The 18,975-nt window shown below is 42.5% G+C and overlaps 1 long non-coding RNA gene across 1 annotated transcript in view; it reads left to right on the top strand.

Annotated features, from left to right (window-relative positions):
• Positions 1-241: 241 nt before the first annotated feature.
• Positions 242-18,975, top strand: part of LOC116080517 — a 27,199-nt gene continuing 8,465 nt past the window's right edge. The window contains exon 1 of the long non-coding RNA XR_004114463.1: positions 242-343. This is a non-coding gene — a long non-coding RNA (uncharacterized LOC116080517). The remainder of the gene's footprint in view (positions 344-18,975) is intronic.

Raw genomic sequence — 18,975 nt, 5'->3', positions numbered from 1 at the left:
AAACACTCCTAAATATGGTCATGTAATTAACTCTTAAGATTTCTTAAGAAATCTCTGCTTACAACACAGAACTCTGAGACTTTAGAGATTAACCAGTCAAAAGATTCTTAAATAGTAACGCTCAAATTCTTTTCCACTGAAAATAAATACATACATCAATTGTGATGTCAGCATTTATGAGGTCCTGGGTTCAAACTCAAACAACAGGTGAAGGAATAATCCTCTAAAAGCCCCAGGTGAACAAAAACCTTCTGGACAGGAAAGGTGACTTCACTGGCGACATCTGTAGGCTGTTAATGTCTTAGTCACTCTTCCACTGCTGTGAAGAAACATCTTGACCAAGGTAGGTAACTCTTATAAAAGAAAGCTTTTAATTTGGGGGCTTGCTTAAACTTTTAGAGGACTAGTCCATGGTCATCAAGGTGGGATGCAGATAGGAATGGTGCTGGATCAGAAGCTGAGAGCCTTACATCCTGACCTGCAGACAGCAGGAAGGGAAAGAGGGTGGAGGGAGAGAAAGGGAGAGGGAGAAAGCAGCAAAGAGAGACTGAGGCAGAGTAACCTTTGAAACCTCAAAGTCCACTCCCACCCCCACGCCAGGTAACACACCTCCTCCAACAAGGTCGCACCTCCTAATCCTTTATACACAGTTCACCAGCTGAGACTAAGCCTTCAAATAGATGAGCCTGTGAGGGGCCAGTCTCATTCAACCACCACAAGTCTGGGAGACTTGTGATAGGATTTACAACATCCCTCTTTAGGTTGTGTCTACCACTTTGAGACTATAGGAGAAGTGACCTGTAGGTGGAATCTCTATCCCCAGGGCTCCCTTCTTCCCATGCTATGGCATTCCAAGTCTTCTGCAGCCCTCTGTGTGCAGCCTTCATTTCTTTGGAGAAACTGTGGTCCTTCAGTTGCTCTGATGAACAATCCTGCTTCTGGAGACGTGCCTAACTTTCTCATTTCCAAGTCACCTCTATCAGATCCCATCTAATAGTTGGTGCCAAAACCTAGGAAGGGTTTGAGGGTCCTATACCTCAGCTTCTTGCTTCCTCTCAGGGTAACCGTTCCTTTCTCTCTTTTCCCACCTCCTTCTCTTTCTTGAGACCCCAATTATTGAGAGCAGGGGTACTCATCAAGCTCACTACAGCTTAATGGCTACCAGTCACAACTTAAAACCTTTGGGTTTGGTGGGCCATGTAAACTCAATTTGGGCCTTTCTCCCTCTTCTGTCTCCCACTGTCTGTCTATCTTCCTGCCTATCTGTCTGTCTTCTGTCTCTGTCCTCTTGTCTGTCTGTCTTCTGACTTCCAGAGCAGAAGCTCTCCACCATAGCCTTTCTCCCCAACTCTGCAAGCCCATCCCTTCTCTTGACTGATTTCCACCCTCTTCTGCGAATTAGGCTCACTGAGCCCGCCTCTCTCTAATCCTAGGTGTCGACTTAGGAAAGAGCCACAGCCTCCCTCTCCCCTGCCTTCCTCGATGGTTCCAAACAGCCTGTCGCCCTTAGCATATCTAAAATTAAACTTCAAAACTTGGGGTTTCTCTGACCTCAGACCCACCACTCTCATTTCACTCTCCATTAATATCTGGTCCGTATATCAATCAGACAGCAGCCACACGTGGCCTGAATTCAGTACTTTTGACTTCCAAATTCTCACAGTCTTAGAAACTTCCCTAGACCAAAGGTCCGAGGTTCCACCTTCAAGTGTCGTTTCCGGCTTCACCAGACTCTCCCCCTCATCCTTCATTTCTGCACTTCAGGCTTCATCAACTCAGACTTCCAAACCCAATTCCCTGAACTGTCTTTCAGTTAGCCCCCACCTCCCTACCAAAATCAGAGCACATTAAATTTATGTCAGGAAGCTTTCCTGAGCTTTTTAAGCTGAGATACTGGCTTTGGGACTCAGCTTTTCCACTCCATGCTCAATGTCCTCCAAACCCCTGACCCCAGGTCCGCCCCCTGACACTGTGATTGGAAAAAGGAAGGCTTAGTTCTCTCCCCATCCTGGAACTGGATCAGGGACTTCCTTAGGAAGTTACTCTTCTGAAATTCTGGGAGAAGCCTCCTGCTGTGGTTCTAATTAATCTATCACCTTCTTAGGGGCTCAACTTCTTGAGCTACAACTATAAACTTCCTTCCTGTGTCTTTATTTTGGTATTTTGGCTATACCCGCCTAGGCCGTTGGTACCATTTCATCCTATATCCACAGAACCCTACCTAACTAAAGTGTCTTTTGAAAGAAAAAGATGTAACAATCCACATTTGGTCACTGGCCCCTTCCCTGATTGGGCCTGGGGTAGCAGGGCAAAGTTTAGGAGTCTGAGTACCAGTGGGGAGCGTTTGTGAAGCAGGGGAAGGTTTAGGAGTGTCCAGCCTTTGAGCAAGTCACAGCATGTCAAAAATTAACTGGGGTGTGTTCGTGTGTGTGTGTGTGTGTGTGTGTGTGTGTGTGTGTGTGTGTGTCTTTCATTCTCAAATCCAGATTGCTCCTGGACTGGTGCGCATGTGCGACCCGTTCAGAGCAGCCTAGCCCTTTACCGCTTTGTTTATTTTAATTTTGATATAGATGATGCATTTATCTATAGGTGTCTGAAGAGTACCTAAATGCCTTCCCCTGGCCACTCACCTACAACACTGGCATACTGACAAAGAAGTTAACACTTTGATTCGCACAGGTCCCAAAAGAGACTCAAAGAACAAAGTGCCAAGTGTTAAACAAGATGCTGCCAGTGAGGGGCGCCTATGACAGGCTCATCTCCAGGTCCACTTTCCTCTAGCTGAGTTTAAAACTTTCTTTTGCCCCTAAATATTCATTTATTCTACCCATTGTGGCCTTCCCCCAGCCTTGAGCAAGCTAAATAGACCTTAAGTGTTTACCACAGTTGGTCTTCCTCCGACCTAGGTAGAGGACTTCCGCCTTGCTGCACCTGCAATTTCCTACAAGAGCAGACTGCCTGCTGAGCTTGCTTTGCAACATAATCCAAATGAAACAAAGGATGGGTCTGTGGGCTCTCCCTATAGAAATACAGTGCTAAATATTAAGCTTTGAGCCTTGATCAGAAACCTTTGTCTTGGCTTCATCCTTCTCTTGCCTGCCTGTCCTTTTTCATTTCAAGCCTCCCTTTCAGGTACCCAGTAGCTACTGAACAGCTACAATACATCTCTGTTTTGCTTCTGGCCAATCTAACAATATGTTTACTAAAGATCTCTATGTTGTTTCCCTGTCACAATTTTAAATATGTATAATATAATCCCAATAAGCAAAAATGTACAAAAGCTTGGTTTGGTAAAATATATAGTACAGATAATTATGTATATGCAGACTGTTCACATCTGATTATAGTTTGTTTATTTTTTTAAGTTATTTATTTATTATATGTAAGTACACTGTAGCTGTCCCCAGACACACCAGAAGAGGACATCAGTTCTCATTATGGATGGTTCTCAATGTGGTTACTGGAATTTGAACTCAGAACCTTTGGAAGAGCAGTCGGTGCTCCTAACTGCTGAGTCATCTCTCCAGCCCCCTCCCCTTTTTTTTTTACATCATGTATTTCATATATCAAATTGATACACAAATAAAAGCTTATGTAAACTTAAGTTGTTAATTTGGCCCAACTTCATTTTGTTCAAAGTAAAATTAAAAAAAAAAAAATAATGGCTAACTGCTGAATTTTTCTTTATAAAAATTATCAGGAGTCTTTAAATTTTAACTTTTTAAATCTGCTTTTAAGATCAAGACATACATATCTATACAATTCTGGCCAAAATGTTTTCTCTTTGATCTTTCTCCCAGTCTGGTTCTATGGACTAGTCCTTACAGCTCGAGGGTATAAATCAACCTCCGTGGATGATGGAAAGTGTACTCCAGGATACACTTTTCCTATTGGACAATTGCCCTCCCTTTAGATAACAATAACTTATGCCTGTGCTTTTAAGTGTGTTTCATATGGAAATGAATCTATAGAGAAACACAAACATTTTAAGGGTTTTGAGGTGCACTTTTGACCACAATGGCCTTTTAAAAAATAAATGAGCAAAAATTTTTTTTCAAGATCCTTGCCTTATTTAGGCCTATGTAAAAAGAAAAACTAACAAACACCTAGTATCTGTCCTTAGAACACAGGGTCTCTGTTCTTTCATAAGTTAAACAACTGCACAGTCTTGCTTTCAGCTATACCACACTATACTGATCACAGCGGGACTTACTAAATGTTAATATGTCAGAAGAGAGAGAAATAGGTCATCCCAGCCAGTTTTATAGAGAGACAAAAAAGAGAAAGAGAGAGAGATCTCTGAGACTATAAAATGTCTCCATACACACTGAGAGAAGGATGTCAAGGTCACCCACATTGCCATCAGTAGCGCCCTTCCCAATCTCCTGTAATAAGCCCCATAAGCTAACTGGTCCCCAGGGTGAGATTTTTTTGTCTTGGAGACCTTATGAAGACAAGAACAGACATTGCCTAGGAAAGCCAACGCTAAGAGGACCTGCCACAAGAAAAACTATCTGAACTAGTCAAGGTCTGCTCTGAGGTTTGGTAAGCCAAGCTACAGAAAATTCCATACTTTTCCTTTGAAACGTTGGGCTTGCTAGAACATATATTCAGACTAGTACTAAGTGCACACATCTGTGAGAAAGAAACATAATACAGTTGACCAGAAAATGAGCATGGAATCCACTTTATCAGCATTTTTAATATAGCTCTTAAAATAATATCTAAATATAGGCTTTCCATACCAAATTGAAGGCAGATGTGTTTCCACATAACATCCTGGTGCTCATCTAGTTCCTGATGACCCTTAGACTTCTGGGGTAGACTTTTAATTTTCTTCCCCTTCACAGAATTCTGTTCTACACAAATTTAACCACCTTTTTCTTCCTTCTCTCAAGTTTTTTTTTTTGGGGGGGGGTGGTGGTGGAGTTGTTTATTTGGTTGTTGTGTTGTTGTTGTTGTTTGCCACAGTGGTATAAATATACACCACTTTTTTACTTTAAAAAGTTCCCTACTGGTTTGGAATGAGCGCTCACATTTCAAACACTGAGCTGTAAGTGGTAACCTAAGCCCAGTGCCAGAGGCAGCCCAAGAGCCTTGCAAGTGTTCATTTTATCTTCCCAAACAGGATGGTCAACAAACAGTGCTTTGTGCGGCTCAACACCTATCATGACTGGGCTGGCCAATGCGGTCTAGCAAAAAGCCTAAAAGGCATTAGTCAGTAAGAAGGCATGAAGTTAGCGCAGGATAGCTTCAGTGTGAGCAATGTTAGCCTCGGCAGGACTCCCCCCAAATGACTTTTTCTTAGATGCTCGAGAAAATACTCTGACTTTCTTCACTGGGCAATCACTGTCCTTTCACATCTTGTTTAGAGTCTGTTAACAGGCTTTCATTGTCACTTAGACATCTTCTGAAAAAAAAGAAGAGAAGGAAAAGAAGAAGAAGAGGCCATCTTCATGACCCTGTACAAATATCACCAAGTCTAATTATGCAACTACAAACCAAGGAATTTTGCTGTAACATCTTTATGATGCCTTCTTAGAAAACCATTAATAAATCAGACCCTTTGAGGGGGGATGCATTAGGAAGGTTGTTAAAAGAAACCTTTGATCAATCTAAGAATTTTTGACAACACAGATAATCATCTTCTAATGGACTTCTTTTCGAAATTCACGTCTTTAGGATGGATGGCTTTTAAAAGGGAACACCTATAATTTTGGTTTATCAAGATCTCAGACACCCTATTTTGTTTTAAAGCCTGCTTTAGGAATATCAAAAACAATGTACTCTATTAAAAGTAATATTAGTATTAGAGTGAATTTTAGTTTTTAAATAACAATGGGAAAATAAAGTTGTATTGTTACAGACCAAGTGTGATTATAGGAAAAATAAGCTATAGCTCCTCATTCCTCACAATTAACTTGATGGTGATTTTTTTTCCTTGCACTGTGATTAACCAACATGTTTGCACCTTCACAAACTGAAAACAAATTCAAAAATTACAAGGAGTAAACTTTCCACTGATGGGATTGTGACTAGAAGTGAAACAGTCACTTCACAGACAGAATCTAATAGATATAGTACACACACACACACACACACACACACACAAGCTGTCATTCTATTCAGCCTTAAAACAGGAGGTTCTAGACAAGGAAGGTAGCTGAGAAGTAAATTGTCAGTGTTAAGAGTTTTTTCTCCAGTGCTGAGGTTGGGGGTCAGGGATAAAGAAATTCTGACTCAGGCTACAACAGGAATGAATTTTGAAAACGTTGTATTGATCAAAATAAACCAGATATCAAAGGACAAACATTGTGCAATTCAACTCATTTGAGTTACCTAGAGTAGTAGAGTTTAGATGGACAAACAGACAGAGAGACAGAAACAACACATAGATGCATACCAAGTGCTGGGGGAAGGAATGATGAGGAGCTCTTATTTAATGGTCCCAGAATTTTGGTTCTTTAAGATAAAAGAAAGTGTTCTGGAGCCAGATGTTTGCTAGGCACCTAATAGTGTGGGTTCACTTGAAGTCACTATGTACTGTAAAATAGTTCCAATGCAAAATTTTATATTATGTGTATTTTACCGAAATATTTTAGAAAGTGTGGCATTTTTAGATGATAATCAGTGAGTTTTAAATTAAAACTGTTTGAAAAGGAAGCTCACATCCTCCAGAGTGGTGCCAGCCCTGCCCCACACAGCTAGCTCCTGATCACAGGCACTCATGTTCTGATGCAGCTGGAGTCTCCAATTCAGGAAATGGTCTCATTTTCTTTTATCCTGGTGGTTTTGGTCTAGATTGACTTATAAATGACTGCTTTGGACTAATAAGAATTTAAGAGAACTTCCTGATTTTTTTTTTCAACATGACATGGTCAGATCAAGAAATAAGACCATTTGCGGGAAAACAAGAAAGTTTTAAAAAGCCAAGAGCACCATCTCCACCAGAAGTGGACAGTCTAAACCAAGGGAGAGCTCTTGAGTGGATGCACAGTCCTAGGCTAACACCAGAGAAAAGAAAAGTTCCTCAACATCTACACCTTTAATACCAAAGCTGAGCCCACTCTACCTAAAACTGTGTCATGTCGTGAGAATTTTGATTTCTTTAAAATCACAGAAATATTATAAGACTCTTTTCATTTTAATCCCAGGTGTGGGATATAGAGCTGCTTCAGGCTGTCTATAGAAGCAGACTATGATTTGCCTCGTGCTCTGGCAGGGGGATGATTTTGCCAGCTGTGGACAGTTTCTGCAGCTGTATGGCATTTAAAGTTCCGGGGACTTTTCAGATGGTATATAAATGCTAGGGCCTGAGAGGCAGGGTTGTCATTCGTTGGTTGGTGGTGGTCATGGTTTGTTAAGTAGTCATGTACAAAGAAGGAAGGAGAAGGTGGGGGAGAAGGAGAAATAATTAGATATCCTGACAGTGAAGATTAAATCTGCTCCAAGGAACTCGACTCCTCTAATCAGCTAGAAGTAGTCTAACTATAATGCACCCCCTTCCCCCTCTATCCTTTTTTCTCTCCTATCTCTGTTAGGGAGTTGAAAGGGTGGGATAAAAGGGGTTGAAGAAGGGTGGAAGAAAGAAGAACCCGCAAAGTAGCCAAAATACTGGCTACAGTGTAAGAACATGGGGCTACTCAAGACCCATAAATTACAGGAAAAATGGAAGTGCCGAGTCCCGTGTTCTCATAGAGAAAAGATACAAAGCATTTTGCAGCTGAGTGTGGAGCTGAAACTGACACAGCGGCTGAGCACCTCAGAGGGATGCTGAGAGAGTGCCTCGTAAATATGTCATCAGTCTGCATTAGAAATGTAAAGCTACAGATGGAAAAGAAATTGAAAGACAGCTTCCCATGTGGGATAATAGCGTAGCAACAGGACGTATTATCAGCGCTATACATTTGCACCTAAGTATATAAAGACTGTGATTTCCCAAGTGGTTGCAAGTTGTTCGGATAAATTCTAAGAAGAACAATCTCTAATTGAACAGAATAGTAGAAATGCAGCTGAAAACATGGAAGGCAAATTGCAGTACACACTGATTTCAAACCCCCAGGGGTCAGAGAAAAATGAAGCTCACTGTAAAGATGGAGCAGGTCTCAGGATGTTATATGAACGGACAGTTTCAACTGCTCACAAACTATCACTCAGCACCCAAAATCCTGAATTATGTAAAAAGCAATATTGAACCAGTGAGCATAAAAATAGGCTGAAAAAACCAAACCTGTGCCTGGTGATTACATTAAGCCTGGAATTGACAAAAGCCACCTAGGAGGTCCAAGCTTTAATAAGCACAGCAGAAAATAGCAATTCCGGGAGCTACACACAAAATAAGCAAGAGCAGGTACGCAGTGACTGACGCGTGTTCAGAAGAAGCTTCCACATTTTGAAATCTGCTCTAAAAGTAATCTCACAGGACATGAATTTGATGTATATTGTAGCTAGAGAAAGTATAGCAAGAACAAAAACAGTTGTGCTATAGTTGCTGGACATGGCTGGAAAGAAATTGGTTCCTTGGCAAGCGCCATTTCTAAAAACATAATCTAATTTTTAAATTTGGCCTTGAGAACTGTGAAGGTATAGAACTCATATATGTGTGTGTGCATTAACTACGGCTGATCTTGAACTTGACAATATTGAGTATGACTTTGAACATCTGATCTTTCCTCTTCCCATACTAGAATTACAGGTGTGTACCAGCCTGCCAAGTTTTATGGGGTGCTGGGGATCAAACCCAGGCTATATGGATTCTGGGTAAACTCTACTAATTGAGTCACATTCCAGTCCCATGTACTGTTAAAAAACAAAAAAAAAACAAAAACAGAAAAACACGAAAGTATAACCTTCAAATTTCACCCTAAATGCAATTATTAATTTAAAACAGTTGCTTTGAGGAAAAGCAATTTTAAACCTGAAGCAATAACAAAGCAACATTAACCATTTATTTTAACAAGTTGTCCCAGATAAAAATAACACAACTACTCCTGAAAAATTATAAAAATAGTCCATCTAGGAAACAATATGAAATTGCGCAGAGGAGAGAGAGCATTATCAAATATTATTTGAAGCTAATTTTAATTTTCTTAGAAATAAACATTGTTACACAAATTTCAAATAGGCTAAACTATTTAAACAAAGGAAATTGATAAATTACCAATTGAGTAGATAAATTATCCAATTGAGTAGAGATATTTGGCAGAAGTTCTTTTCGCTCTGGTCTCAATAAAAATCTTATTAATAACTTGGACTAGAGAGCAAGCAGTCAGTTATTGATATCAGAAGGTTTGCTTTAAATAGACAAAGATTGTGCTCAGATACACAAAGAGCTGCAGGGATTGGATCTAATGCCAGAAAATTATAAGCTAGAGTCAGCTTAGAAAAATGCAAGCTACCATAGCATGAGAAAATAATTCGAAACTAATTTAATTCCATGAGAAAGTATGGCCGTTGGAAATGCCAAAGAGACTCTATGTGAAATAATAGGCGGAATATTAAGTAACTACTTCAAGTACGATAGGAAGGAAGAGAGCCAAAGCCTCCCAGTGCCATTTCCATTTGCCTCTTAGGGCAGCCAGCCATAAGTAGATGCAAACGATTAGATAAGGTGAGATTGACAGGCCTTTCCTCACCCCCAGCCCAGCCATTTCCAGCTCAAGCAGCAGGAAAAGAAACACACACACACACACACACACACACACACACACACACACACACACGCGCGCGCACACATACGCACACGCACACACACACACATACACACACACACACACACGCACACACACGCATGCACACACGCACGCGCGCGCGCGCACACACACACACACACATGTACACACGCACGCACACGCACACGCACACGCACACGCACACAGCAGAATGTTAAGGCAGCTGAGCTGTTTCCGTGAAGTATCTACATTCTATTTGCCTTAGTGGAAGGTGAATAGAATTAGAGGCTGAGTCTGTGGCCCTGATGATGATAACATGAGAAACGCTTGACGGATAGATAGGCAAGCCATCCACAGAGCAGCTTCCGTCTCCTCCTGCGTGCAACCAAGAGACTGAATTATGAAATTCCCTAACACACACCCAGCTCTCAGCCTCCATGTGGTTTCTTGGTCCCTAGAAAATAAGCTGCATTTCAACCAAAGAGCTTGCTTTAAACTTATGGAATGCATTACTCTTTATGGGAGAGGCTGAATATATGCGTAAATGGGGGAGAAAACCTTCAAGTCTTTGGGTTCTTATGACTAGTTAACATATTGTTGGTGTTTTCAATTGTTAAACATTGTGCTAAGTACTTTACATAGATTATCTTGTTTAATGCTTGGAAGAATCCCTCACAAGAGGCATCATCATTATCACCCCCTTATAGCCAGTCAGGGTTCTAAGAGAGGGATGTGGGTCTAGGGAGAGAGCTCAGTTGGTAAGATACTTACCTCACAAACAAGAAGACTTGAGTTCAAGGTCCCAGAGCCAAATTGATTTTTAATTAAAAACCAGACACGGTGGTATGCACTTGTAATCTCCAATGCTGAGTAGGCAGAGATGAGTGAATCCCTGCAACTCACTAGCCAGCCTAAGATACTTGGCAAGCTCCAGGCCAAAAACCAAGGTGATACCTGCCTATGACCTCAGCATCTAGGGAGTAGAAGCAGGAGCATCAGAACTTCAAACTCATCATTGGTTATGTACAAATCTGAAACCAGCCTGAGCTACACAAGACTCTGTCTCAAAGGAAGCGGGGCGGGGGGTGGGGGGAATGTCATCTGAGGACAAGAGCCAAGAGTGCCCGGTAGTCCACACTTGAACATGCATACGTGTGCACACCCACCATTGCACATAGGTGTATCTCATGTCCATACAGAGACAAGAAGGACATGCAACTACTAAGTGGGACAATTCCTAGACAAAGGTTTTGTGCTGGCTAGGTTCACGCCAACTTGACACGAGCAACAGTCATTTGGGAAAGGAAACCTCAATTGAGAAAATGCCCCCACCAGATTGGCTAGTAGGCAGCCCTGTGGTGCATTCCCTTATGGATGACGAATGTGACTGGGTCCTAGTACATTGCCACCTCTCCATAGGTAATCCTGGATGGTACAAGAAAACAGGCTAGCAGGCCTTGAGGTGCAAGCCAGTAAGCCATACCCTCCCATGGCCTTTGCATTAGCTCCTGTCTCCAGATCCCTACCTTGAATCCCTGCCCTAACATCCCTTCCTGATGGCACTATGATGGGCATACGTAAGCTGAAATGAACCCTTTCTTTCTCAAGGTGCTTTTGGTTGTAGTGTTTTATCACAGCAATAGAAAGCCGAGCTAAGACAGTCTGCAAACGTCCTGGCCTGAGGACAGGAGCACACTATCCTTTGAGAAAGAACATGTCAGGGGATTGGACATCACAGCTGTTATTGTTATTGAACACTGGGTAGTCCAGGCACTTCACAAACAGCCCACTCAGCCTTCAGTGGCACTCCGAGACAAATATCCTTATTCTCATTTTGCAGAATTCCCTACCATTACCTGCTTATGCTGTGTCCTTCCCTCTGGAGGGCATGGACATTTCGTATGGACTTAAAAAGGGGGGAAACCACTACTTCCAACACCACCAATGCCAAAGAGGCCTCCTCGTTCTGCGCATCTTCCCGAGGTGTGCAAGGAGGGTGGGCTGATGAGCTAGGCTCAGCCAAGGGACCCTTTACTCTCAGAAGTCTGAATTCTGAGCATGTGATGAAGGAAAGGATGGTTGCAGCCACACTCCGCACATCTGGACAGCGGTCTGTGGGCCACCTATGCTAAGGCTTAGCATGCTGTAGCTCTGTCCCTTGATCTTGAGATTGTTGTTGCTTTGCATTTTCCAAGCATCTCCTTCTTTCCACTAGAAATTTTAGCCCCAACTATTCTTACAATGATTATTCCCCTTCATTTAAAACAGGCAGACTGCTTCTGTTGCTTGCAACTCACAAGCCTGTGCGGCCCTAGCCTGAGGGCAGAAAAGGACAGAGACATTAACCCAGCATTTAAAAACCAACCTTGTTAGAAGGTTCTTCAAGTGACAGGCCTGTCTTGCAGCTTCCCAGGCACTCAAGCACCACGGCTCAGTGTCGGTACTAATTCACACCTTTCTCCCCCAAATTATTCCAGACCCTCCTTATATCTCCACTAGCTTTAAACACAGATGTTCAGGGTCACAGTGTGATCACTGAATTCCACAGCCTTTTTTCTGTTTATCTTGTAGACATTTGACCTTCCAAGAGGAAATCTTTTGAGTGACAAGGTAATAAATATCTTTCAGATATTGCACATACAGGCACAAAGGATGTTTTTCCACTATGCCCATAGCTGCCTGAATGAGAAGCCCTCATGAACAGCTGCATTGTCATGGCTTCGCTTACTTCTCTGCTCTTCTAGATGCAGACATGGAGGCAGAGCCATGCACACACTGTCTTCTCTGCACCTGTTTTTCAGTCACACCAAAAGACAACCACAAGTCATTGTTTGCCAGAAGTCAATGCTTCCCTAAAAGGAATAAAAAGGGGTTCCATTTGGAGAACTTCACACCCTGAAAGTTTATCTACATTGGGATGGAAACAGTCCCGGGCTATTCTGAACTTTTCTCTGCAATTATCTACCTACGCGAACACTGACAGATGCCCTTGATTGTGATGTCTTGGAAGGGGATAAAGCAGGAACGCTGAGCAAGTCTTGAAGAGAGCTTGGCAAATCTTAATGGATGTCCAGTGCAACTGCTACAGGAGGGTGGGGGAGGGAAACCCCAGGTCTTTGCAGCATGTCAGTTATCGATGATGTGACTGTCCACGGTAAGCTAGGTGATTCAGACCTGTGTGTCTGAATCAGAAATGGGGATGAAGACGTCATCTGCATTAGAATGTCCCATGTTTCCTGGCAGTGTAGTGAACAGGAAATATGACTCAGTTTCTTTCTTGACATCTTAGCCCTAAAAATGTCATTGGAACATGAGAATGTTCTCTGATGCTATATAGATTCTAAAACATGTCAATAGAAAGATGCTTATATAACAACAGTGGAATAACATCTCATTCTACATGGAACCAATCCCTTAGAATTAAAACAATAATAAAATCACTTACACCTAACTGCAACAAAAAATTTTCTCCTTGCTTTGCCTTGTGTTGCACTACCATTTTTTTTTTGCAACAATTATGACGAAGTATTATATTTGTATTGTGGCCTACTGGGTAGCTCATACAACCCAGTCAATAGAAAGCTTTCCTCGTTGTTGGAGGTCCACGAGAAAAATGCTCAGGATGGTAGACTCTGTGACTATGGTAATCTAGATCTCCACAACACCTCTTGGACTGGTGTCCTGATGATAGGTTGACTATGTCTTTCTGTGAATGTGACACTAGATACTGTATGGGTCCATGCATGGCAGGAAGTCATCAGAACTGCTCTCAGAGGTTCGAACAGGAAATCTGGAAGTTGCATTGTTGAGTGTGCTTCAGCCTCTCCAGCCCTGTGTTTCCCTGGGGTCCCCCACTCCACAGTCCCAGCCTGAATGCCCTCTTAGGCTGTCTGTGCTCTTTGGAGTCATTGCTCTCTTGGTTTTAAGTAGAGCTGCCTTGCTTTCCTTGATGCAAAACATTGCTACCAGCCTGCTCTCAGCCCTCATGTCTCATGTTCAGCCTAGAGTTGTCATTGCCGATGTTACAGAATGCTTCCCCAAACAGGTAATTCTGCAATGAGGAATTCTTGGGACAAACCTTAGCAATTTTCTTTCCTTTATGAGAGGGAAGAAATGAGAATAAAAAACAGCCTCAGTCTCTGTGTGCTCCCAGCACACATGGAGTATCCATCCCAGGATCCCTGTTAAATGTCTGAAAGACACATAGTACCACATCCTATTTAGAATGTGTGGGTTTTTTTCCTTACAGGTACATAACTGTGAAGAAGTTTAATTTATAAATTAGGCACAGTGGGGAACTAACAACAATCAGAACAATTGTAACAATATACTAGGAAAAATTGCAGCATTACTGCCCTTGCACTTTGGGAGCACTCTTAAAAACAGAGTGGCTTAGACAGAGTTTGATAACCATGATAGCTAGGAAGGTTGGATACACAGTGTGGATACATCGGACAAAGTAATGATCTACATCCCAAGCAGGACCAAACTCAGTGGGGTCAGACGCCACAAGACTGTATCACACTACTCAGAATAATATGTAATTTAAAATTTATGAATTGGTATGGTGTTTTGAGTGAGGATGGTCCCCATAGATTCATATATTTGCACGCTCAGTCCCCAGTTGACCGGGAAGGATTGAGAGGTGAGGCCATAGGTATGTCCTTGTTAGAGGAGGTCTGTCACTGGGAATAGGCTTTGAAGTTTCAAAAGCCTGTGCCAGGCTCACTCTCTGTCTCTGTCTCTGTCTCTGTCTCTGCCTCTCTCTGTCTCTCTGTCTCTCTCTGTCTTTCTCTGTCTCTCTCTCTGTCTCTCCGTCTCTCTCTCTGTCTCTGTCTGTCTGTCTCTCTGTCTGTCTGTCTCTCTGTTTCTCTCTGTCTCTGTCTGTCTGTCTGTCTGTCTGTCTGTCTGTCTGTCTGTCTCTCTCTCTCTCTCTCTCTCTGTAAAGCTCTTAGCTACTGCTCCAACACCACTCCTGCCTGCATGCAGCCATGCTCCTTGCTGTAGCAATGGACTGACCCTCTGAAACTGTAAGCAATCCCTCAATTAAACTCTTTCTTTATAAGACTTGCCTTGGTCACAGTGCCCCTTTAAAGTTAAGACATTTGGTTATTTCTGGAATTTTCCATTTACTAATTTCAGACCATAATTGGCCATGCACAAACAAACTCTCAGAAAGCAGACACAGATAAGAGGATGAACTGCACTAGAAGAGGAAGGAAAGCTGTCATGGGGAGTTAAGGGACTCTACCATTTCTGGGTGAGGCTCTATACTCTCAAAGGGCCCAGTTACCGAGACTGTCAAATTATTTATTTTTATTTTATTTTCTTGACACAGGGTCTTGTATATGTATCCCCAGACTGGGCTTGAACTTGCTATAGTTAAGAATAGCCTCAATCACTTCTTCTACCTGTCCCTGCCTCTCTCAGTGCGGCTATTACAGGTAATCTAATTCAGTGCTGGGGAGAGAACCCAAGGCTTTGTGCATATTAGGAAAGCACTCTATTAACAGGCCCTAAGTTATTTATGTGTGCATTTTATTTGTTTTTGTTGTCCCACAGAATGCCATTTTAAACATCACTGTACTATTATACCCGTTAATTACACTTTCTCCTTCTCCCCTCCGCACTGTCTTGTCATACCTCACAATTGCCACCCCATTCTCCTTTTCAGCGAGGTCAGCTCTGTACGATTGCCCGTGTGAGTGTGAGAGAGAGGTGTTTGTCATTCTGCATCAGGCTTACTTCATTTAAACTAATGTCCTATAGGGCAGGAAGATGGCTCAGTGGTTGAGAGCACTTGCTGCTCTTGCAGGGGACCTGGGTTTATTTACCAGCACTCACACCAGGTGGCTCACAGCTACTTAGCAACTCCAGTTCCAGAGGATCCAACACCTTCTTCTGGGGCACTGCACGCATATGGTGCACATACAAACAAGCAGGCACACTCATAAATATAGAAATGAGTAAAATAACCTCCCATGAATAAGGCCTGAAAGTATTTTTGACTGGGATATGAACCCACAGCTTTCACTTATACCCATGGTGACCATCCACAGACCCAGCCTTGCCTTGTGTCTAGTGACCTGCTCAAGGAGTATTGTGTTGTTGCCAATACAAAACAAAGTTCTCAGATCTATTTGACTACATATTGAATTCTCTGGCTTTCTGTGTACAGTTGTTGCTCTCCTGGTATTGTAAGCACACCATTGTGCTTTTTATTGCGGAGCATAATTTTGAAAGCATTATGGGAACAATTTATTAGGAAATTGAAAAGTGGTAAATTTCCAAAAAAATGTAGGCATGCACACGTGCATGCACGTGCGCACACACACACACAAAGCAGGGAACAGAAAGATAATCTCTTCAAGACAATAGCACTTTGGGGCTTTAAATAGCAGCATGCTGCCTTCTAATTTCAGTGTGATATGTGCAGAATTCCTTCTCTTCCAATGCCAAATTCTGAATGAAACATGCAATAAAAATCACTGCCTGAAACACGGTGATAGCATTCAATCCCCTGGCAACACACTAGAAAGGCTTTCAGCTTTAAACCCAAAACTGCCACACTGCTGCACTGCTCATGAAATTATTTATTCATGCCTTGGTTTATAAAGTCCTTTTTATAAGCTTTCTATCGGCTAATAACGGGCTGGAGCACTTATGTTCTCAGGCTGACAGATCCCACATTTATGAGCCTGAAGTCCGATCTTGGCAGAGTGGCTGCCTGGAGGAGCCATGCTGGCTTTCAGTGTAGGGAGGAGGCTATGGGGCCTGAGGTTGGAATGCTGCTGTGACCAGAGGGATGGCACAGGGTGGTGGGAGTTGGGGGTGGGGTGGGAGGGTGGAGGTGAGATTGTGGAGTGAGGAGGGGAGAGGAGGGGTCAGCACAGAGGGAGTAAATCTGTCCACCACATACCAGAGATCATTCATTAGCAGTACGAACAACAGCATGGCTGGTGTCCCTTGTGACAATGAAAGCTGGGGAGAGGGTGGTGGCTTACTGAGCAAATTAAAAATAGAAGCAGATTAACACTGTACATTATATACTTAGACCAAAGTAATTTGGGGTACTTTAATATGTATTTATTCACATGCAATTTATCTCCTAGCAAGGATAAAGAGGAAAGTGGGTTATTACACACCATCTAATTCAATCACCAAAGTAGGACTGCCAGCTCCTAACCCTTGAATAGGCCAACCCTTCCCTAGCTGTTCTGACTTGACTAGTTCCTACTGTGCACTGAACACAGTCATGCATTTCCATAAGCTCACTGCAGGGGTAGCTGAGGTAGGCCCTCGGTTCAAGACCAGTTCCATAGTGAGATTCCGTCACAAAAATGGAATTCTCATAGTGCCAAACAACCACTCTCCTCCAATTCACCAGTTATAAATTGGACTTGTGTGTGCATTATGTGTGTGGGGGTGTGGTGTGTGTGTATGGTAAGTGTGGGAGTGTATGGCAAGGAGTAGAGGTGGTGTGCAGGGGACTACAGTAGGGATACAGTATGACATGATGTGTGTGCACATGTGTGCATGTGTGCATGTTGTGTGCATGTACATATATATGTGCATGTGTATATGCATGGTGTGTGTGTGCATGTGTGCGTGTGTGTGTAATGTTGGTGTGGTGACGGTATATGTGATATATGTGGTGTGTGTATGTGTGGGCAGTATGTGTATGTGAAGAGAAGTGTGGGTATGATGTGGGTGTGGTATATGTGTATAAGGGAGTATGTGTGGTATGTGGTATGTACATATAAAGATGTATGTGTGATGAGGTCATTTGGTGTGAGATGTTGTAGTATGTAGAGGGGTTTGGGGTGTGTATTTGACATGTATGATGTGTGGGAATATGGGAGAGGCGGTGTGTGGTGTACAGGGTGTGTGTGTGTATGTGTGTAGTGTGTAGTGTGTGTATGTATGCTAAGGTGTTTATCTAGGGTATGTGTGTGCATGTGCTCTGTGTGTGGGTATGTACAGTATATATGGGTATATATTATATATATGTATATGTATTCCATGGGGATTGAAGGTTTATTTATTTGTTTTTATCCCCTTTAATTATTGTGTACAAAGAGCCTGATACTGAAAAAGCACTATGAATGCCATGAGAATATCTTCCTAAAATTTAATATTAAAATCACCACTCTATATTGGTGATAATGAAGCAATAGTAAAGGAGGCAGCATTATGGTAAAATATAGACAATTGCAGGTTCCCTTTGCTTTTAATAATATTAAAACAATTTTAAAGTCTTACGGGTAAAATTCCCTTGCAACATGATTATATGAACATAATTGTCCTACGACGTTACTCAGTATGGCAGTTCCTCACCAGGGTGATGCTAGTCTTAAACAACCTGATCTTTACTGCCGAGGAGAATGTTGGTTTGGTTCTTAATGTTTCTGTGCAGTTAGATCAGTTCTCCGCCACCCACTGCTGGTCGCTTTGCTGTGGTCCACTGGCCTTTCTTCTCTTCTCTTAGTGCAGATCGGTCCCATCTCGAGCATCTACACTTGCTGTCCTCATCCGTCCTGCCTTGCTGACCACTCTACTGACAGCCGCTCCCTCCAGGACAGGCCTTGCCTTATTTGCTTTGGGAACATAGCCTCATCTAAGGTTGTCTAATTTCTAGGCTCATTAGTTTGTAGGCCTGTCTATTTAGGGCTCCCTACAAAAAAGCAGAGCCTTGTTGAGTAAGGTACTCTGTGGTGGTTTGAATATGCTTAGACAATGGGAAGTGGCACTATTAGGAGCTGTGGCCTTGTTGGAATAAGTTGTTGGAAGAAGTGTGTCACTGTATATAGGTGGGTTCTGAAGGCCACTAGTGCTCAAGCCCCACCAGGATGGAAGGGACCCTCCTCCTGGCTGACTACAGAAGGGAATCTCTTCCTGGCTGCCTTTGGACTAAGATACAGAACTCCTCGAGCACCATGCCTGCCTGCACGCTGCCATTCTTCCTGCCATAATGGTAATGGATTGAATCTCTGAAACTGTAAGCTGGCCCCAATTAAATGCTTGCCTTTACAAGAGTTGGCTTGGCCATGGTGTCTCTTCACAGTGATAAAACCCTAACTAAAACAGATGGTTCAGTCTTTTCATATGCGTAGTCCCAGTGCCTAGCCCAATGCTTCAAGAGCAGCAGAAACTCAGCAAATACTTACTGAATGAATGAGTCAGTCAATCAATGAGTAAGAGAGAAACAGAAAGAAAGGAGTGAATGAAAAACTAAGGCTTATAGAGACTAGGAAGCATCATAAAATCACTTTAACAATCATGAGAGAGAGAGAGAGAGAGAGAG

The sequence above is a fragment of the Mastomys coucha genome, unplaced genomic scaffold, assembly GCF_008632895.1.
Source record: "Mastomys coucha isolate ucsf_1 unplaced genomic scaffold, UCSF_Mcou_1 pScaffold6, whole genome shotgun sequence".
NCBI classification, from domain to species: Eukaryota; Metazoa; Chordata; class Mammalia; order Rodentia; family Muridae; genus Mastomys; species Mastomys coucha.
The sequence above is the reverse complement of the archived record's forward strand: the minus strand, read 5'-3'. Positions and strand labels throughout refer to the sequence as shown.